The sequence below is a fragment of the Zea mays genome, chromosome 10 (genome assembly GCF_902167145.1).
Source record: "Zea mays cultivar B73 chromosome 10, Zm-B73-REFERENCE-NAM-5.0, whole genome shotgun sequence".
Classification (NCBI taxonomy): domain Eukaryota; kingdom Viridiplantae; phylum Streptophyta; class Magnoliopsida; order Poales; family Poaceae; genus Zea; species Zea mays.
In genome coordinates this window covers 134,318,187-134,337,667 of record NC_050105.1, presented here as the reverse complement: position 1 = coordinate 134,337,667, position 19,481 = coordinate 134,318,187, and the positions used below count along the sequence as shown (strand labels likewise).

The 19,481-nt window shown below is 57.1% G+C and overlaps 1 long non-coding RNA gene across 1 annotated transcript; it reads left to right on the top strand.

Moving 5' to 3' along the window:
* Positions 1-492: 492 nt before the first annotated feature.
* On the top strand, positions 493-17,189 carry LOC118473600 (uncharacterized). Its single transcript, XR_004853345.1, has 2 exons — positions 493-2,412; positions 16,780-17,189. It is a non-coding gene; the product is annotated as an uncharacterized lncRNA (long non-coding RNA).
* The last annotated feature ends 2,292 nt before the right edge of the window (positions 17,190-19,481 follow it).

Genomic DNA, 19,481 nt, shown 5'->3' with positions numbered 1-19,481 from the left:
CAGGTGGCGGACCGTCCGTAGTTGAAGGATTGGTGTTTGGACAGAACTCGAGTAGTTCTGTGTTGGTTTTATTTTTTGAACTGCGGACCGTCCGGGGCCTGAGTGCGGACCGTCCACAGTACAAATATTTTGTATTGCGGACCGTCCAGGGTCCAGGTGCGGACCGTCCACAGTACAAAGATTTTGTATTGCGGACCGTCCGGGGTCCAGGTGCGGACCGTCCGCAGTACAAATTTCAGCAAATGTGCAGAGTCAGCAAAACTTCGTTTTGGCTCAGTTTTATGTATCGCGGACCGTCCGACCTTGAGGGGCAGACCGTCCGCAAGTCATTTTTGAATGCTCTGACATTTTTATAACCGTTTATAGCCGTTGGGATTCTTGTGCGGACAGTCCGGGCTTGTATTGCAGACCGTCCGCATGTGCGCAGAAAAGGGGCAATTGACCCATAACGGCTAGTTTTGGAGAGGGGGCTATATATCCTTGTGTTGCCCGGGTTGAAAGTGTGAAGGAGGCTAGTTGGAACACTTGTGAGCATATTGGAGCCTTTCCTCTCCCTCTCTCTCACTCATATTGGTTGGGATTGCATTCTAGTGAGATTGAGAGCCATCTAGTGCATTGCATCAAGTTGTTGATCTTTGAGGCACTAGGGAGATCATCAAGTGAGGTCGTTGGCTTGTTACTCTTGGAGGTTGCCGCCTCCTAGACGGCTTGGTGGTGGTTCCCCGTGAGCTCTTCAAAGGAGATTGTGAAGAGGCCGCGGTGGTGATTGTGAGAGGCGTTGTGCTTGCCTCGCCGGAGCGGTGAAAAACAACTCTAGTGGAATCGAGGTTTGAGGGTTCATTGACCAATCCGGCTCAAGAGATCAAGTGGAGACTTGATAGAGGAGCGGTTGGGAGCTTTGAATCTACCTCAACGTGGACTAGGGGTGACCGGCAAGTCATCGACACCACGGGAAAAAAATCATTGTGCCACGTGTCATCATCTTCCCGTTGGTTTGCAACTTTCCTCACTAGCTTGTATTTACTTGTTCATATACTTATGCTAGTGAGTATTTGTTGCTCGTGTATGCTCTTGTATATCTAGTCATACCTATAATAAAATAGTTGCTCACTTGTTCTTAGCTTGTGTAGCTAATCTGTTTTACTTAGCTTGTGTAGCTAAGTAGTTGTTTCTCTCTAGTAGTGCTTGTGCTTTGTGCTCTTTGCTTACTAGTATGTTTAGGAGCTATCGTTATGCTTAAAATTACATTTGCATAATTTATATGTCGTTGCTAACTAGATTTGTATGGGAGAGCTCTTTCACTATCTTGGCACCTTAGTTGTTTCAATTAGAATCTTTTGTCAGGTGTTTGTAATAGTTAGAGGAGTGTAGTCTTGGCTAAACCAAAATAGTTTTAATTCCGTATTTATTTGTGTTAGCCATTATAATTAGTTTTAGAAAGGACTATTCACCCCCCCTCTAGTCCGCCATCTCGACCCTACACTCTTCAAACATGACAAACATATAATGTTAGAGAAATGGTTTAGCATTTCTCCTGTATGGTCTATGCTCTAGGCAATATGATAAGCTATTGAGTGGAATATCTCATTCTATATTGGTAGATATTTATTTACTTATTCACAATTAAACATATAATGGTCTGTAGTAAGAGTGCATGATCCTAGGCTACGCAAGGGTTGTTCAGAAATCTTCTGTGCCTTTTCTTTTTAGAGAACTAGATTTGTTTTCCCTTCTATATAGTTGATTGAAGCACATACTGAAAAAAGGGAGACTCGGTGTCAGGAGACCTATATTCCGTTAGCGGAATTTTCATCATGTGTGCTGCTAATCCAATACCAAGTTGTTCCTTGCAAGAGTTCTTCCTTGTTATTATTTCTTGCAAGAGGGAGACTCGGTGGGTGGGGGTGTTTTTATGGCTGCACCTTGTTTTCAAGCATGCTGCAATCCCTGTAGTAACTCTGACTAGGATACGACATTCCATTCCTGGCTTGTACTTGCTAACTAATAAGCTAATAAAAATGTGAACGAAAATAATGTCATGTTCTGAACTGTCACAAAGAGTGCATACGTCATAACTATTTTCAGATAGAATATTTGTCGCTCCTTAGTTCATTTTTGAACTAATCGGTGACAAATAAAAAAGAACGGAGGGAGTACTAAGTTAGTAGAATGCTGGTTCACAAATATATTTATTTTGATGTCACAAATAGAATTGCTCTGGTGGAATAGCTATTATATGTACTTGTAGTATCGCTTTACAGTTGGATGAGGCCTCACGTGCTTCTTTTGGAATACTTGATTTTCCTTTTGTAGGAGACTGCTGATCATCTTTTGTACCCAAACCCAGGATCAGGATTGGTTCATGAACTACATCTGCAATATTTCCATTTTCTTGGAAGTCTACTTGGGAAGGTACTTTGACCATGTCCCTTTTTCCCGTTGCTAAGGAGATACTTGATCTAGCTCCTAGATTCTTACGTAATTTGGGGTTTGTGGCCTAAAATGTAGTGGTTTGAGTCTTTAGTTCAAAATGGAATCGAAATCAAGATGTTTTAAGGACGCCTAGCACCAAGGAGTTGGGTCTGAAGCTATACAAGCCCTGTCGGGGATCATAATTAGGGGTACCCTCAAGACGCCTAATTCTCAGCTGGTAACCCCCATCAGCATAAAGCTGCAAAGGCCTGATGGGTACGATTAAGTCAGGGATCAGTCCACACGAGTGACTCGATCACGCTTCACCTGAGCCTAGCCTCGGCCAAGGGCAGCCGACCTCGAGAGACTTCCGTCTCGCCCGAGGCCCCCTTTTTATGGCGGACACATCACCGGCTCGCCCGAGGCCTTGGCTTCGCTCAAAAGCAACCTTGACTAAATCGCCGCACCGACTGACCAAATTGCAGGGGCATTTAACACAAAGGTGGCCTGACACCTTTATCCTGACACACGCCCCCGGCAGAGCCGAAGTGACCGCCGTCACTCCACCGCTCCACTGGCCAGTCTGACAGAAGGACAGCGCCGCCTGCGCCACTCCGACTGCAGTGCCACTCGACAGAGTGAGTCTGACAGGCAGTCAGGCCTTGCCAAAGGCGCCACGGCGAACTCCGCCCCGCCCGACCCCAGGGCTCGGACTCGGGCTAAGACCCGGAAGACGGCGAACTCCGCTCCACCCGACCCCAGGGCTCGGACTCGGGCTAAGACCCGGAAGACGGCGAACTCCGCTCCGCCCGACCCCAGGGCTCGGACTCGGGCTAAGACCCGGAAGACGGCGAACTCCGCTCCGCCCGACCCCAGGGCTCGGACTCGGGCTAAGACCCGGAAGACGGCGAACTCCGCTCCGCCTGACCCCAGGGCTCGGACTCGGGCTAAGACCCGGAAGACGGCGAACTCCGCTCCGCCCGACCCCAGGGCTCGGACTCGGGCTAAGACCCGGAAGACGGCGAACTCCGCTCCGCCCGACCCCAGGGCTCGGACTCGGGCTAAGACCCGGAAGACGACGAAACTCCGCTCCGCCCGACCCCAGGGCTCGGACTCGGGCTAAGACCCGGAAGACGACGAAACTCCGCCTCGCCCGACCCCAGGGCTCGGACTCCGCCCTGGCCTCGGCCGAACGACTTCCGCCTCGCCCGACCCCATGGCTCGGGCTCGGCCACGGCAACGGAAGGCAGACTCAACCTCGGCTTCGGAGGAACCCCCACGTCGCCCTGCCTAGGGCACAGACCGCCACGTCAACAGGAAGCGCCATCATCATCCTACCCCGAATCGACTCGGGTCACGGAGAACAAGACCGGCGTCCCATCCGGCCAGCTCCGCCGGAGGGGCAATGATGGCGCTCCACAAGCTCTATGACGACGGCGGCCCCTAGCTCTCTTACGGAAGCAGGACGACGTCAGCAGGGACTCGACCGCTCCAACAGCTGTCCCTCCGCCAGGCTCCGCCGCACCTCCGACAGCCACGACATCACACCAGCAGGGTGCCCAGATCTCTCCGGCTGCCACATTGGCATGTACCTAGGGCGCTAGCTCTCCCTCCGCTAGACACGTAGCACTCTGCTACACCCCCCATTGTACACCTGGATCCTCTCCTTACGACTATAAAAGGGAGGACCAGGGCCTTCTTAGAGAAGGTTGGCTGCGCGGGACCGAGGACGGGACAGGCGCTCTCCTGGGGCCGCTCGCTTCCCTCACCCGCGTGGACGCTTGTAACCCCCCTACTGCAAGCGCACCTGACCTGGGCGCGGGACGAACACGAAGGCCGCGGGACTTCCACCTCTCTCACGCTCGACTCCGGCCACCTCGCCTCTCCCCCCTTCGCGCTCGCCCATGCGCTCGACCCATCTGGGCTGGGGCACGCAGCACACTCACTCGTCGGCTTAGGGACCCCCCTGTCTTGAAACGCCGACAGTTGGCGCGCCAGGTAGGGGCCTGCTGCGTGCTGACGAACAGCTCCCCGTCAAGCTCCAGATGGGCAGTCTCCAGCAACCTCTCTGGCCCGGGATGGTGCTTCGTTTCGGGGCTCTTGAGTTCATGTCCTTCGACGGCAGCTACGACATGATACTTCTTCCACCGCCGCACGACTACGACAATGGCGGCCGACAACCCGCCCGCCGGCGGCGGAATCGACGACGTCTTCCCCGCGTGGTGGAAGGGCAACATTCGGGCTCGCTCCGTTCTCTCCCCCGCCAACGGAGGAGGAGGCGGGGCCGTCAAGGCCAGGTGGGAGGCCGCGCTTCGTCGGCCGTCCAGCGAATCGACGCCCCCGACGCCCCGACGGAAGGCACGCCGGACGTCGACCTCGCGTTCAAGACGGAGGCAAGCGCCGTCCCCCCGCGGCACGCTGACCCCGAGCAAGAAGACGACGCCGGCGCGCTCGCGGAAGGCCTGCAGGACGTCGCCCTCGAACCAGAGTTGACGGTGCAACCAGTCCCCGATGTGACTACGTTGCTCCTCGTCGACAAAAAGGTACCGACTAACTCCCATCTTGCGTCATTTCGACTCGGCCTCAACCCGCCAAACGACCTCGTTTTGGCGGGCGCTCTCATCGAGGCGAGTGCAACCCCACTGAGGTTCCGTATGCGGTCGCCTTGGGACCGACTGACGGACGTCTCGACCTACGGGCCCTCTGGGTCCGAGGAAGATGACGATCCCAGCATCGCTTGGGATTTCTCCGGACTTGGCAACCCCAGTGCCGTGCGGGACTTCATGACCGCATGTGACTACTGCCTATCCGACTGTATCGATGGAAGCCGCAGCCTTGGCGACGAGAGCTGCGGCCCAAGCCGCGAATGTTTCCACATCGAGCTAGGGGATCCCTCCGAAGGCAACCATCTTGGCATGCCGGAGGACGGTGATCTCCCTAGGCCGGTGCCTCGCGCCGACATCCCACGGGAGCTAGCTGTGGTCCCCACTCCGGCGGGGGGTTACGACCCACAACTCGAGCAAGTCCGCGAGGTGCAGGCCAGGCTCAACGAGGGAACAGGAGCGCTTGAGCCGATCCGTCGGGACGTCGGACAGGCATGGGTGGGCCAACCTCTGGCCGGAGAAATACGTCACCTGCCCCAAGGTCTCCAGCACCGCGTCGCCAACGATGTCAGGATCAGGCCGCCGCCCGCATCCAGCGGGGTTGGTCAGAACCTGGCAACCGCAGCGATGCTCATCCGCGCGATGCCGGAGCCGTCAACCACCGAGGGTCGGCGAATCCAGGGAGAACTCAAGAATCTCCTAGAAGGCGCTGCGGCCCGGCGGGCCGAGAGCACTGCCTCCCGAAGGCAAGGTTATCCCTCGGAACCTCATGCCGCGACTTCCCGATTCATGCGGGAAGCCTCGGTCTACACCGGGCGCACGCGCAACACCGTGCCTGCGGCCCCGGGCCACCTCGGCAACGAGCACCATCGACGCGACCGTCGGGCTCACCTCGACGAAAGGGTGCGCCGAGGCTACCACCCCAGGCGTGGGGGGCGCTACGACAGCGGGGAGGATCGGAGTCCCTCGCCCGAACCACCCGGTCCGCAGGCCTTCAGTCGGGCCATCCGACGGGCGCCATTCCCGACCCGGTTCCGACCCCCGACTACTATCACGAAGTACTCGGGGGAAACGAGACCGGAACTGTGGCTCGCGGACTACCGCCTTGCCTGCCAACTGGGTGGAACGGACGACGACAACCTCATCATCCGTAACCTCCCCCTGTTCCTCTCCGACACTGCTCGCGCCTGGTTGGAGCACCTGCCTCCGGGGCAGATCTCCAACTGGGACGACTTGGTCCAAGCCTTCGCTGGCAATTTCCAGGGCACATACGTGCGCCCCGGGAATTCTTGGGACCTTCGAAGCTGCCGGCAACAGCCGGGGGAGCCGCTTCGGGACTACATCCGGCGATTCTCGAAGCAGCGCACCGAGCTGCCCAACATCACCGACTCGGATGTCATCGGCGCGTTCCTCGCCGACACCACTTGCCGCGACCTGGTGAGCAAGCTAGGTCGCAAAACCCCCACCAGGGCGAGCGAGCTGATGGACATCGCCACCAAGTTCGCCTCTGGCCAGGAGGCGGTCGAGGCTATCTTCCGAAAGGACAAGCAGCCCCAGGGCCGCCCATCGGAAGAAGCTCCCGAGGCGTCTGCTCCGCGCGGCGCCAAGAAGAAAGGCAAGAAGAAGTCGCAATCGAAACGCGACGCCGCTGACGCGGACCTTGTCGTCGCCGCCGAGTATAAGAACCCTCGGAAGCCCCCCGGAGGTGCAAACCTCTTCGACAAGATGCTCAAGGAGCCGTGCCCCTACCATCAGGGGCCCGTCAAGCACACCCTCGAGGAGTGCGTTATGCTTCGGCGTCACTTCCACAGGGCCGGGCCACCCGCCGAGGGTGGCAGGGCCCGCGACGACGACAAGAACGAAGATCACCTAGCAGGGGAATTCCCCGAGGTCCGCGACTGCTTCATGATCTATGGAGGGCATGCGGCGAATACCTCGGCTCGGCACCGCAAGCAAGAGCGCCGGGAGGTCTGCTCGGTGAGGGTGGCGGCGCCAGTCTACCTAGACTGGTCCGACAAGCCCATCACTTTCGACCAGGCCGACCACCCCGACCATGTGCCGAGCCCGGGGAAATACCCGCTCGTCGTCGACCCCGTTGTCGGCGATGTCAGGCTCACCAAGGTCCTGATGGATGGGGGCAGCTGCCTCAACATCATCTACGCCGAGACCCTCAAGCTCCTGCGCGTCGATCTGTCCTCCGTCCGAGCAGGCGCTGCGCCCTTCCACGGGATCATCCCTGGGAAGCGCGTCCAGCCCCTCGGGCGACTCGACCTCCCCGTCTGCTTCGGGACACCCTCCAACTTCCGAAGGGAGACCCTGACGTTCGAGGTGGTCGGGTTCCGAGGAACCTACCACGCCGTGCTAGGGAGGCCATGCTACACGAAGTTCATGGCCGTCCCCAACTACACCTACTTGAAGCTCAAGATGCCGGGCCCCAACGGGGTCATCACCGTCGGCCCCACGTACAAACACGCGTTCGAATGCGACGTGGAGTGCGTGGAGTACGCCGAGGCCCTCGCCGAGTCCGAGGCCCTCGTCGCCGACCTGGAGAACCTCTCCAAGGAGGTGCCAGACGTGAAGCGCCACGCCGGCAACTTCGAGCCAGCGGAGACGGTCAAGGCCGTCCCTCTCGACCCCAGTGGCGACACCACCAAGCAGGTCCGGATCGGTTCCGGGCTCGACCCCAAATAGGAAGCAGTGCTCGTCGACTTTCTCCGCGCGAACACCGACGTCTTTGCGTGGAGTCCCTCGGACATGCCCGGCATACCGAGGGATGTCGCCGAGCACTCGCTGGATATTCGGGCCGGAGCCCGACCTGTCAGGCAGCCTCTGCGCCGATTCGACGAGGAGAAGCGCAGAGTGATTGGCGAAGAGATCCACAAGCTAATGGCAGCAGGGTTCATCAAAGAGGTATTCCATCCCGAATGGCTTGCCAACCCTGTGCTTGTGAGGAAGAAAGGGGGGAAATGGCGGATGTGTGTAGACTACACTGGGCTCAACAAAGCATGTCCGAAGGTTCCCTACCCTCTGCCTCGCATCGACCAAATCGTGGATTCCCCCGCTGGGTGCGAAACCCTGTCCTTCCTCGATGCCTACTCAGGGTATCACCAGATCCGGATGAAAGAGTCTGACCAGCTCGCGACTTCTTTCATCACGCCGTTCGGCATGTACTGCTATGTCACCATGCCGTTCAGTTTGAGGAATGCGGGCGCGACGTACCAGCGGTGCATGAACCATGTGTTCGGCGAACACATCGGTCGCACAGTCGAGGCCTACGTCGATGACATCGTAGTCAAGACAAGGAAGGCTTCCGACCTCCTCTCCGACCTTGAAGTGACATTCCGGTGTCTCAAGGCGAAAGGAGTCAAGCTTAATCCTGAGAAGTGTGTCTTCGGGGTGCCCCGAGGCATGCTCCTAGGGTTCATCGTCTCCGAGCGAGGCATCGAAGCCAACCCGGAGAAGATCGCGGCCATCACCAGCATGGGACCCATCAAGGACTTAAAAGGGGTACAGAGGGTCATGGGATGCCTCGCGGCCCTGAGCCGCTTCATCTCATGCCTCGGCGAAAGAGGTCTGCCTCTGTACCGCCTCTTAAGGAAGGTCGAGTGTTTCGCTTGGACCCCCGAGGCCGAGGAAGCCCTCGGCAACCTGAAGGCGCTCCTTACAAAGGCGCCTGCCTTGGTGCCCCCGGCGGACGGAGAAGCCCTCTTGGTCTACGTCGCCGCGACCACTCAGGTGGTTAGCGCCGCGATTGTGGTCGAAAGGCAAGAGGAAGGGCATGCATTGCCCGTTCAGAGGCCGGTCTACTTCATCAGCGAAGTGCTGTCCGAGACTAAGATCCGCTACCCGCAAGTTCAAAAGCTGCTGTATGCTGTGATCCTGACAAGGCGGAAGCTGCGACACTACTTCGAATCTCATCCGGTAACTGTGGTGTCATCCTTCCCCCTGGGGGAGATCATCCAGTGCCGAGAGGCCTCGGGCAGGATCGCAAAGTGGGCGGTGGAAATCATGGGCGAAACGATCTCGTTCGCCCCTCGGAAGGCCATCAAGTCCCAGGTGTTGGCGGATTTCGTGGCCGAATGGGTCGACACCCAGCTGCCAACGACTCCGATCCAACCGGAGCTCCGGACCATGTTTTTCGACGGGTCGCTGATGAAGACGGGGGCCGGCGCAGGCCTGCTCTTCATCTCACCCCTCGGAAAGCACTTGCACTACGTGCTGCGCCTCCATTTCCCGGCGTCCAACAATGTGGCCGAGTACGAAGCTCTGGTCAACGGTTTGCGGATCGCCATCAAGCTAGGGGTCAGACGCCTCGATGCCCGCGGTGATTCGCAGCTCGTCATCGACCAAGTCATGAAGAACTCCCACTGCCGTGACCCAAAGATGGAGGCCTACTGCGACGAGGTTCGGCGCCTGGAAGACAAGTTCTTCGGGCTCGAGCTCAACCACATCGCTCGGCGCTACAACGAAACCGCAGACGAGCTGGCTAAGATAGCCTCGGGGCGAACGACAGTCCCCCCGGACGTCTTCTCCCGGGATCTGCATCAACCCTCCGTCAAGCTCGACGACGCGCCCGAGCCCGAGGTACCCTCGGCTCAGCCCGAGGTACCCTCGGCACAGCCCGAGGTACCCTCGGCACAGCCCCAGGTACCCTCGGCACAGCCCAAGGTACCCGCGGCCTCCGAGGGTGAGGCACTGAACGTCGAGGAAGGGCAGAGCGGGGCCACGCCAGATCAAGATTGGCAGGCCCCGTACCTGCAATATCTCCGTCGAGGAGAGCTACCCCTCGACCAAGTCGAGGCTCGGCGGGTAGCGCGACGCGCCAAGTCATTCGTCTTGCTGGGCGACGAAGAGGAGCTCTACCATCGCAGCCCCTCGGGCATCCTCCAGCGATGCATCTCCATCGCCGAAGGTCGGGAACTGCTGCAAGAAATACACTCGGGGGCTTGCGGCCACCACGCAGCGCCCCGAGCCCTTGTCGGAAATGCTTTCCGGCAAGGCTTCTACTGGCCAACGGCGGTGGCTAACGCCACTAGAATTGTCCGCACCTGCGAAGGGTGCCAATTCTATGCGAAGCGGACGCACCTGCCCGCTCAGGCTCTGCAGACAATACCCGTCACTTGGCCCTTCGCTGTATGGGGTCTGGACCTCGTCGGTCCCTTGCAGAAGGCGCCCGGGGGCTACACGCACTTGCTGGTCGCCATCGACAAATTCTCCAAGTGGATCGAGGTCCAACCTCTGAACAACATCAGGTCCGAGCAGGCGGTGGCGTTCTTCACCAACATCATCCATCGCTTCGGGGTCCCGAACTCCATCATCACCGACAATGGCACCCAGTTCACCGGCAAAAAATTCTTGGATTTTTGCGAGGATCACCATATCCGGGTGGACTGGGCCGCCGTGGCTCATCCCATGTCGAATGGGCAAGTAGAGCGTGCCAACGGCATGATTCTACAAGGGCTCAAGCCTCGGATCTACAACGACCTCAACAAATTCGGCAAGCGATGGATGAAGGAACTCCCCTCGGTGGTCTGGAGCCTAAGGACGACGCCGAGTCGTGCCACGGGCTTCACGCCGTTTTTCCTGGTCTACGGGGCTGAAGCTATCTTGCCCACTGACCTGGAATACGGCTCCCCGAGGGCGAGGGCCTACACCGAACAAAGCAACCAAGCTAGCCGAGAGGAATCGCTGGACCAGCTGGAGGAAGCTCGGGACAGGGCCTTACTACACTCGGCGCGGTACCAACAGTCCCTGCGACGCTACCACGCCCGAGGGGTCCGGTCCCGAGAACTCCAGGTGGGCGATCTGGTGCTTCGGCTGCGGCAAGACGCCCGAGGGAGGCACAAGCTCACGCCCCCCTGGGAAGGGCCATTCGTCATCGCCAAAGTTCTGAAGCCCGGAACATACAAGCTGGCCAACCATCAAGGCGAGATCTACGGCAACGCTTGGAACATCAAACAGCTACGTCGCTTCTACCCTTAAGATGTTTTCAAGTTGTTCATATACCTCGCGCCTACGCAAAGTTTAGTCGTCAAGGAAGGGTCGGCCTAGCCTCGGCAAAGCCCGACCCTCCCTCGGGGGCTAAAAGGGGGGAGACCCCCTCTGCGTCGAATTTTTCCTCGAAAAAGGATCTCTTTTTAGCAGGATTTCTTTCGTGCTTCTTGACTACTTCGGAAAGCGGATCCTGGAAACGACGGAGTACACGTAAGCGGCAAGGCCGACCGAGCCGAGGGATTCCCACGCCTCTGGGATACGGATACCTCACTCGTCCCTTCCGCGAAAAGCAACTCTCGCTCACACAAACATCCCTGTTACCGACAGAGTCCAGATGCTCGAAACGAGAGGAAAAAAGGCGCAGCTTCGCAAGCGTGGCGAGGGTGTGTTTTTTCTGGCCTCGGCGGCCGCAGAAAGCACATGCTACAAGATGATCTGATCCTGCAGGCTCGGGTCTTCACGCTGAAGGGAGCCGTAGCACCCTCGGCATCGACGACGTCTCCAGCAAAGCCCGACCCAGCCTCGGGCGGCGACGTGGCCCAGGGACTCCTCCGGGAATCCGGCCCGAGCAGGCGGCTCGACCGGTTACCCCTGGGGCCTCGGTCAACCGGCTTCCAAGGGCGCCAGCCCGACCCGAGGTCTCGACTGATCGACTTCGGCGTCGGCTCCGCTGACGGACAACACGGCTAGGCTCCGGCCAACCAGATTCCCATTCTCGAGCCAACTCCGCCTCTGTTCGTACTGATATCGCTACCCCTGGCCTCGGTCCACCGAAGGGCGGCCGAGGGGTCTCTTTAACTAAGCTAGAGGAACCCCAGACAACAAGGCCGAACGGGCCGAGGGATTCCTACGCCTCCGGGATACGGATACCTCACCCGTCACCTTGACACGGGGCGACTCATGCTTGGTAAAGCGGTTCAGATAATCAACAGGCGAGACTTAGTGCTCGAAAATGAGGAAAAAACACAGCTCCGTGCCGAAATTACATACATGTTCAGGCCCCGACAGCCACAATGAACAAAAAACACTGGCACTCGAGATGCCACTACCAACGGAACTCCGGTTCCCACCTCCGCAGGTACGGACAACCCCCCTCCGAGGGGGAAGGCCTGCGGAGTAACTGAAGAACGATGAGCGGCTCGCTGCCGCCCGTTCCAACCGCGACGACAACCACCCCTGCCCTAGACAGCGAAGCGGCTTGGGCAGCAGCTTTGGGGCAGGTGTCACGGCAGGAGGACTCCCCCCCGCTGAGGACGAGAACCAGCCATTCAGGCAGGGAGACGGAGATCCAGGGCCACTAGCGCCCTACACATCCCGGCATGGCTGGAGGAAGTCTCCGTGGGGCTCAAGGACGCCCTTCACCCCCGGGCGCGGGGGGAAGAAAAGGGCAGCCGACCCACGCGGGGCGGCCCCCCGACTCGCCTCATCTTCCATCTTGGCCTGGATGACGAAAATCCTTGAGGCCGAGGGAGGGGAAGAGGCCGCAGCCCGGCTCGCTTTCCCCCACCATCAAGCCGGAGGTCGCCATCTCAGGTGACTGCCGGCGGAGGGGAGCAGCCGGGCAGCATGATGAAAATCCTTGAAGCCGAACGATGGCTAAGAGGTACCAACTCCCATGGAGTTGCGTTCCTCCAACGAGGAGGCGGAGAGGCGGCGGATACCCCCCATCCGGGGGCTTGAAAGATGAGAAGACACGGCGCTTAAGGGAGGAAGAGGACATGGTTGCCTTCCGAAAGGAGTCTCCCTCCTTTTAAAGGCAACTCTCCCTACGTGCGCCCCCAGGCGCCACGGGCTGAGTCTTCTCCAACACGCTCCAAGGCCCTCCCCTGCGACTCGGGGCCTGGGTCCCGCATGTCATGCAAGCCGGCTCAGGGCAGAAGAAGCCGAACCGCCGCGCGTGGTGCGCACGACCGTCCAGCGGTTACAAGCGACCCCCCCATTTCCGCCCAGACCAACGGGCAGAAGGGGCGGGCAGCCATGCAGGCGGCAAGCAACCGCGCCAGATGGACGCGCTTCTCCGACTTCTGACACGCCAGCTTGGGAACCCAGGCCCACGCGTCGAGCAACCGGCGCGCCAGTTGCTGCATGCAAGCAACCGCACCGCCACTTGTGCCACCATCGCGCCTCTTCGGTTGCGGAGCCAATGCCGCGACTCGAGGCGACCCAACAGCGCCAGCCTGGCGCGTCGGTCAAAGCGACCGAAAGAGGGCCGGCAGTAATAGCGGTGGCAGGCGGGCGGGCGCAGCAGTCACGTCGTCAGCCAGGCTCACGTCCCATCCTGGGACAGCAAGAGAGCCTCCTCTCACGGCGTGGAGACGGTGCACCCGTGACCCGTTCCTCGAACGGATCGCACGCGCGCAACGGCCGCCCCGCCAACCACTCGCCCCGTCGCATTAACTCCGCGGCGGGACACGCGGCGCCTCTGGCAGGAGGAGCGCGCGACGCTTCACCTTCGCCGTAATAACCGTGTCAGAAAAGGTACGCCACGTCGTCCGATTTCGTATCCTTTTCCGTTTTCCTCTTTCTCTATCTCTTGCAACAGGGACCGGGAAAGGGGGATACCCCGAAAGGGATCCTTCTCCGCGAAGGAACCGGGCTCCGAGCCCCCCACTACTGATCAGGGGTTCGAAGGCTGGCCCTCCGAAGGGTTCAACAGCCGCCTCAGATCGCGTGGGCCCGACACCCACTACTGGTCAGGGGTTCGAAGGCCAGCCCCCCGAAGGGTTCCATGGCCGCCTCAGGCTACTCGGGCTCCGCGCCCATTACTGATCAGGGGTTCGAAGGCTGGCCCCCGAAGGGTTCACAGTCGCCTCAGACACCGAGCGAGGGATGACCAGGGGTACGTTCGATACATAACCAAGGCTCGGGCTGCGCTCCCGAGGTACCCTAGGACATTTCCGAGACCAGCGGGAACGATCTTGTAACGGAATCCCATCGAAGGGAGGCATCGAGCCCTCGGACCCCGTCACCAGGGGACCGGGTCCGGCAAATCACCCGCAGGTACTTTTGGGCGTGCCTCTGGGCCCCTAGCCGACCCCCAACGAACGGGGCACGGACGTCCACTCGGATTACCCGCTTGCAGCTCACCGGAGACACCATGTTCGGTGCCCATCGAGGGTAGCATGGCGCACTCCCCCCCTCCTCCTTGCGGAAAGGCGACGTAGGGGCGTATGTAAAAAGTCGAGTCTGTCCCTGATCGCCCTCTCGCCCTGTGCAGAGGCTCGGGGGCTGCCCTCGCAAAAACCGGCTCCGGCCAAATCGTTGACAGCGTCAACATACCAGCCCGAGAGCTTGGACCCCGACCGTGCACCCGGGCTACGGCCAGTTCGCATGAGGGAACGACCAGACCAGCCGAAGCATTGCGCGAGGTATTAAGACCTCGAAGGAGTGTAACCACTCCTCCGAGGCCTCGGGGGCTACACCCGGCGGGTGCGCTCGCGCGCACCCACCGGAACGAAATGCAACCGAGAAAGGCTGGTCCCCTTGCAAAAAAGTGCGACGAAAGCCTCCAAGCGAGTGCTAACACTCCCTTCGAGGCTCGGGGGCTACTGTCGGGGACCATAATTAGGGGTACCCTCAAGACGCCTAATTCTCAGCTGGTAACCCCCATCAGCATAAAGCTGCAAAGGCCTGATGGGTACGATTAAGTCAGGGATCAGTCCACACGAGTGACTCGATCACGCTTCACTCGAGCCTAGCCTCGGCCAAGGGCAGCCGACCTCGAGAGACTTCCGTCTCGCCCGAGGCCCCCTTTTTATGGCGGACACATCACCGGCTCGCCCGAGGCCTTGGCTTCGCTCAAAAGCAACCTTGACTAAATCGCCGCACCGACTGACCAAATTGCAGGGGCATTTAACGCAAAGGTGGCCTGACACCTTTATCCTGACACACGCCCCCGGCAGAGCCGAAGTGACCGCCGTCACTCCACCGCTCCACTGGCCAGTCTGACAGAAGGACAGCGCCGCCTGCGCCACTCCGACTGCAGTGCCACTCGACAGAGTGAGTCTGACAGGCAGTCAGGCCTTGCCAAAGGCGCCACGGTGAACTCCGCCCCGCCCGACCCCAGGGCTCGGACTCGGGCTAAGACCCGGAAGACGGCGAACTCCGCTCCGCCCGACCCCAGGGCTCGGACTCGGGCTAAGACCCGGAAGACGGCGAACTCCGCTCCGCCCGACCCCAGGGCTCGGACTCGGGCTAAGACCCGGAAGACGGCGAACTCCGCTCCGCCCGACCCCAGGGCTCGGACTCGGGCTAAGACCCGGAAGACGGCGAACTCCGCTCCGCCCGACCCCAGGGCTCGGACTCGGGCTAAGACCCGGAAGACGGCGAACTCCGCTCCGCCCGACCCCAGGGCTCGGACTCGGGCTAAGACCCGGAAGACGGCGAACTCCGCTCCGCCCGACCCCAGGGCTCGGACTCGGGCTAAGACCCGGAAGACGACGAAACTCCGCTCCGCCCGACCCCAGGGCTCGGACTCGGGCTAAGACCTGGAAGACGACGAAACTCCGCCTCGCCCGACCCCAGGGCTCGGACTCCGCCCTGGCCTCGGCCGAACGACTTCCGCCTCGCCCGACCCCATGGCTCGGGCTCGGCCACGGCAACGGAAGGCAGACTCAACCTCGGCTTCGGAGGAACCCCCACGTCGCCCTGCCTAGGGCACAGACCGCCACGTCAACAGGAAGCGCCATCATCATCCTACCCCGAATCGACTCGGGTCACGGAGAACAAGACCGGCGTCCCATCCGGCCAGCTCCGCCGGAGGGGCAATGATGGCGCTCCACAAGCTCTATGACGACGGCGGCCCCCAGCTCTCTTACGGAAGCAGGACGACGTCAGCAGGGACTCGACCGCTCCAACAGCTGTCCCTCCGCCAGGCTCCGCCGCACCTCCGACAGCCACGACATCACGCCAGCAGGGTGCCCAGATCTCTCCGGCTGCCACATTGGCATGTACCTAGGGCGCTAGCTCTCCCTCCGCTAGACACGTAGCACTCTGCTACACCCCCCATTGTACACCTGGATCCTCTCCTTACGACTATAAAAGGGAGGACCAGGGCCTTCTTAGAGAATGTTGGCCGCGCGGGACCGAGGACGGGACAGGCGCTCTCCTGGGGCCGCTCGCTTCCCTCACCCGCGTGGACGCTTGTAACCCCCCTACTGCAAGCGCACCTGACCTGGGCGCGGGACGAACACGAAGGCCGCGGGACTTCCACCTCTCTCACGCTCGACTCCGGCCACCTCGCCTCTCCCCCCTTCGCGCTCGCCCACGCGCTCGACCCATCTGGGCTGGGGCACGCAGCACACTCACTCGTCGGCTTAGGGACCCCCCTGTCTCGAAACGCCGACAAGCCCTTAGTTGAAATTAACTTGTGGCACCTTCCCTAAGGCTTTGCTATTGGAAGTCGATTATACACATGCAAATGGAGAGTTATACTCCCTCTTATTTTGATTTGCCCATTGATATACTGAAATAGCCATTGATATACTGACAGAACAAATCCCTAAAAGGTTCCATACGATGCGATTAAAATATGATGCGACCAGAAAAATTGAAGCTGATGGTGATGAAGATGGTGGTAGCTAAGAAACTGCTTTTTAGTCAAACACTTGAGGAGGATTATTTGGATATTGAAACCTTATAAATTTTATAGATGTTAGATTGTATGAAATGCAGCTAGGTTTTTAAAACCTCACCACTAATGTTTATGTGGGTTTTTGCCATTTTCCTTCTTAGTTTTCCTTACTAATATCTGTTTTTTTTGTGAATGTAGTTGTTGGAGGCTATGGTGGATACAAGACAAGATGGGCTCTTTTCTTAGTATGAACAGGTCCGACCAACTCAATATGCACATATACAGAGTATATCTTAATAGCTGCTAACATATCAGCCATAGTTAGTAGGGCTTACTGAACATCAAGTTATGAAGGAAAGTATAATGACTTTGTGCTTGGTCGAATCGACAAATGGGAAGCAAAAACAATGTAGACCTCTAGCAAATGTGCTGCAGTTTTTCTGCTAGGTCGAATTGCTTGCGATGACTTTGTGAAACTACAGCTTGTGTAGCATGGCAAGAGTATAACATGTTTCATTGCATTGTATTTTGTTTAGGGAGAAATTTCCCTTGGCACACGAATTTTGTATATCATAGTAATATTTGTCGTATCTATGTTTCACACTAAATTTTTACTCCCGTGGCAACGCACGGGCACAGACCTAGTATTTATATTATGTTGATCTTTTGGACTCACGTCGAGCGATTAAATTGTATAGTGGGTACTCGGACACGCCGAACAGGCTGCGTTATTAATCGGCTGAGTTATGGCATCAACTATACATTAGCTGCGCCCTAGCAACACGACGCAATATTTGTGTCGTACGAACTTGGCTGCGTCATGTGATTGCTATGTAGCACTCTCGTTTATTCGCACAGCTCCCGTTGAGTCGAACCGCCATCACTGAGTCGCGTATTTTTCGCATGCCCTGTAGGCACTGAATGTCTGTTGTGATCATTGAGCCACAATTGCGCCTGTTGCGCACGTTGCGTGGACTTATCGTGTACCCCAATTACCGAGCCATAATTGTGCCCGTTGCACTTATTACGAAGGCTTGTTGTGTTGTCGTGGCCCTGATAGCCGCACACGCGTTGACGCCAGATACGCTAGAGCTTGTACTCGTGTGGATTGTGGTGAGTTGTTTAAGGCCCTGAAGTCATATTATGCACAACCTTCCTAAATTTTTTTGACTCTATATTTTATTTGATTGTGTTGTGTGGCATCATATCTATACTACTTATTAAGAGTGTAAGAGTAGTCTGCCTCTTGTGGTTCTGCCGTTCTGCCTCTCCTTGATCCGCACCGTCCATCTTATTGCCCGCATCATCTTATTTTAATTAGATCAACTATGATAGGGGTTATAATTTTATGTAAGAAAATATAGAATTTCTACTCCCGGGCTCGATAGGGGTCTATGAATAGGAAATATTGTAGGGGTAAGGACAAAATAAAAACAAGATGTAGATCAATGCGCTCGTGGACCATGGGTTCATTTGTGAAATTCTGGGGTCTCATTAGCGAAAGGATTGGGACAATGTTAGTTTTGATCGACGTTGATTAGTATGACACTCTGTGGGTTGTTCATTCGTGGACAGACGATGGCAAAGAGAGTAGGGGTCAAGACAATGACCGATGGCGGCTGAGGCTGGTCCCACAGCGAAATGGAGGGGATCATGGGAGATGAATCTTCTTCCTGTTTAAAATTTGAATAGGAAATAAATTCCTTTTCCATGAATCCAGTCCATTTCTTTGGTCACTGAACCTGCCCTTGGTTGGATTAGACGGTTCCGTCTACAGTCGGTGGAGAAAGAGTAGAGCATACGATGATAAACATTTCATAAGGGATTTTGATGAGCTGTTGATATGGACCAACATCGTTTAGCCAGGTCAGACTATACTCGAAATGCGTAACTTGTTATTCTTTTCGCTCCTTTTCCCTAGTCTTCTGGGTACTTGTTTGGTAGGTTTAGGTTGATCGGCTTGATGTAAGGCTATCTCTAACAGCTTAATTATTTCCGTACCCATATTTAAACTACACTTAGGAACAATGCAGTCTACAGTGTAAAACAATGCTTTTAGGTAAACTTTGGGTAGACTGCTGCAGACGACCTAAGTAGTTTTTTTGTTGTTATTGTTCATTTTCATTTTTTTCAACCAATACAACACGGTAAAACTTTTGCCGTCCTTTGAAAAAATAGCTCATAATATCCAACCAGCCCTTGATACAGAATTCATAGCCATGGCATGGTCATGTACTTTCTGAGTTGTAGTTTATAGTTAGCCATAGCGAGAACGAGCACTAGTTTGGAAACTCAAATCCCCTCCGATAATCCATGGAATCGAGGAGGAAATGAGTTTTTATTTCTCTCGATTACATGGATTTTCGGATGAGATTTGAGTTTTCAAACTAGACCTAAAATTTGTATCCTTAGTTTTTTTAGGATGCAGAAATTTCACAGGAATGATATAGGAATTTTATATAAATATTCAAAAAAACACAAGAAAAACACATGATTTAAGAAATTATCATGGAGGCCTTAACCTTTTCTCCCTTGGCATGGACACAATATAGATTTGGAATGGAGATCCTGTTTGTCCACAGTGGTCATTAACCCGGTCTTTGTGCGGACAGGAAGCGATCAACTTGTACGTGTACAGCGTACCTGCCCTACGCCTGGCCGTGAGATCCATCATTCATGCTGTGTGCAGACGAAAACAAAATGCTTGGATGCGCTGAAAATCAGTGACAGTGCTACATACTGTACATGACATGACTACAACCTCTTGCAGGTTGCAAGTTGCGGAGCTGCGACGCGAACGCCGTCCTGTCAGTCAATGAGACCCGTGACGAGACGCCGCTTGGAACCTGTGTGTGAAGCAGCCGTGTCTCTGATCCGGGACTGGGCATCGCTGCGCTGTA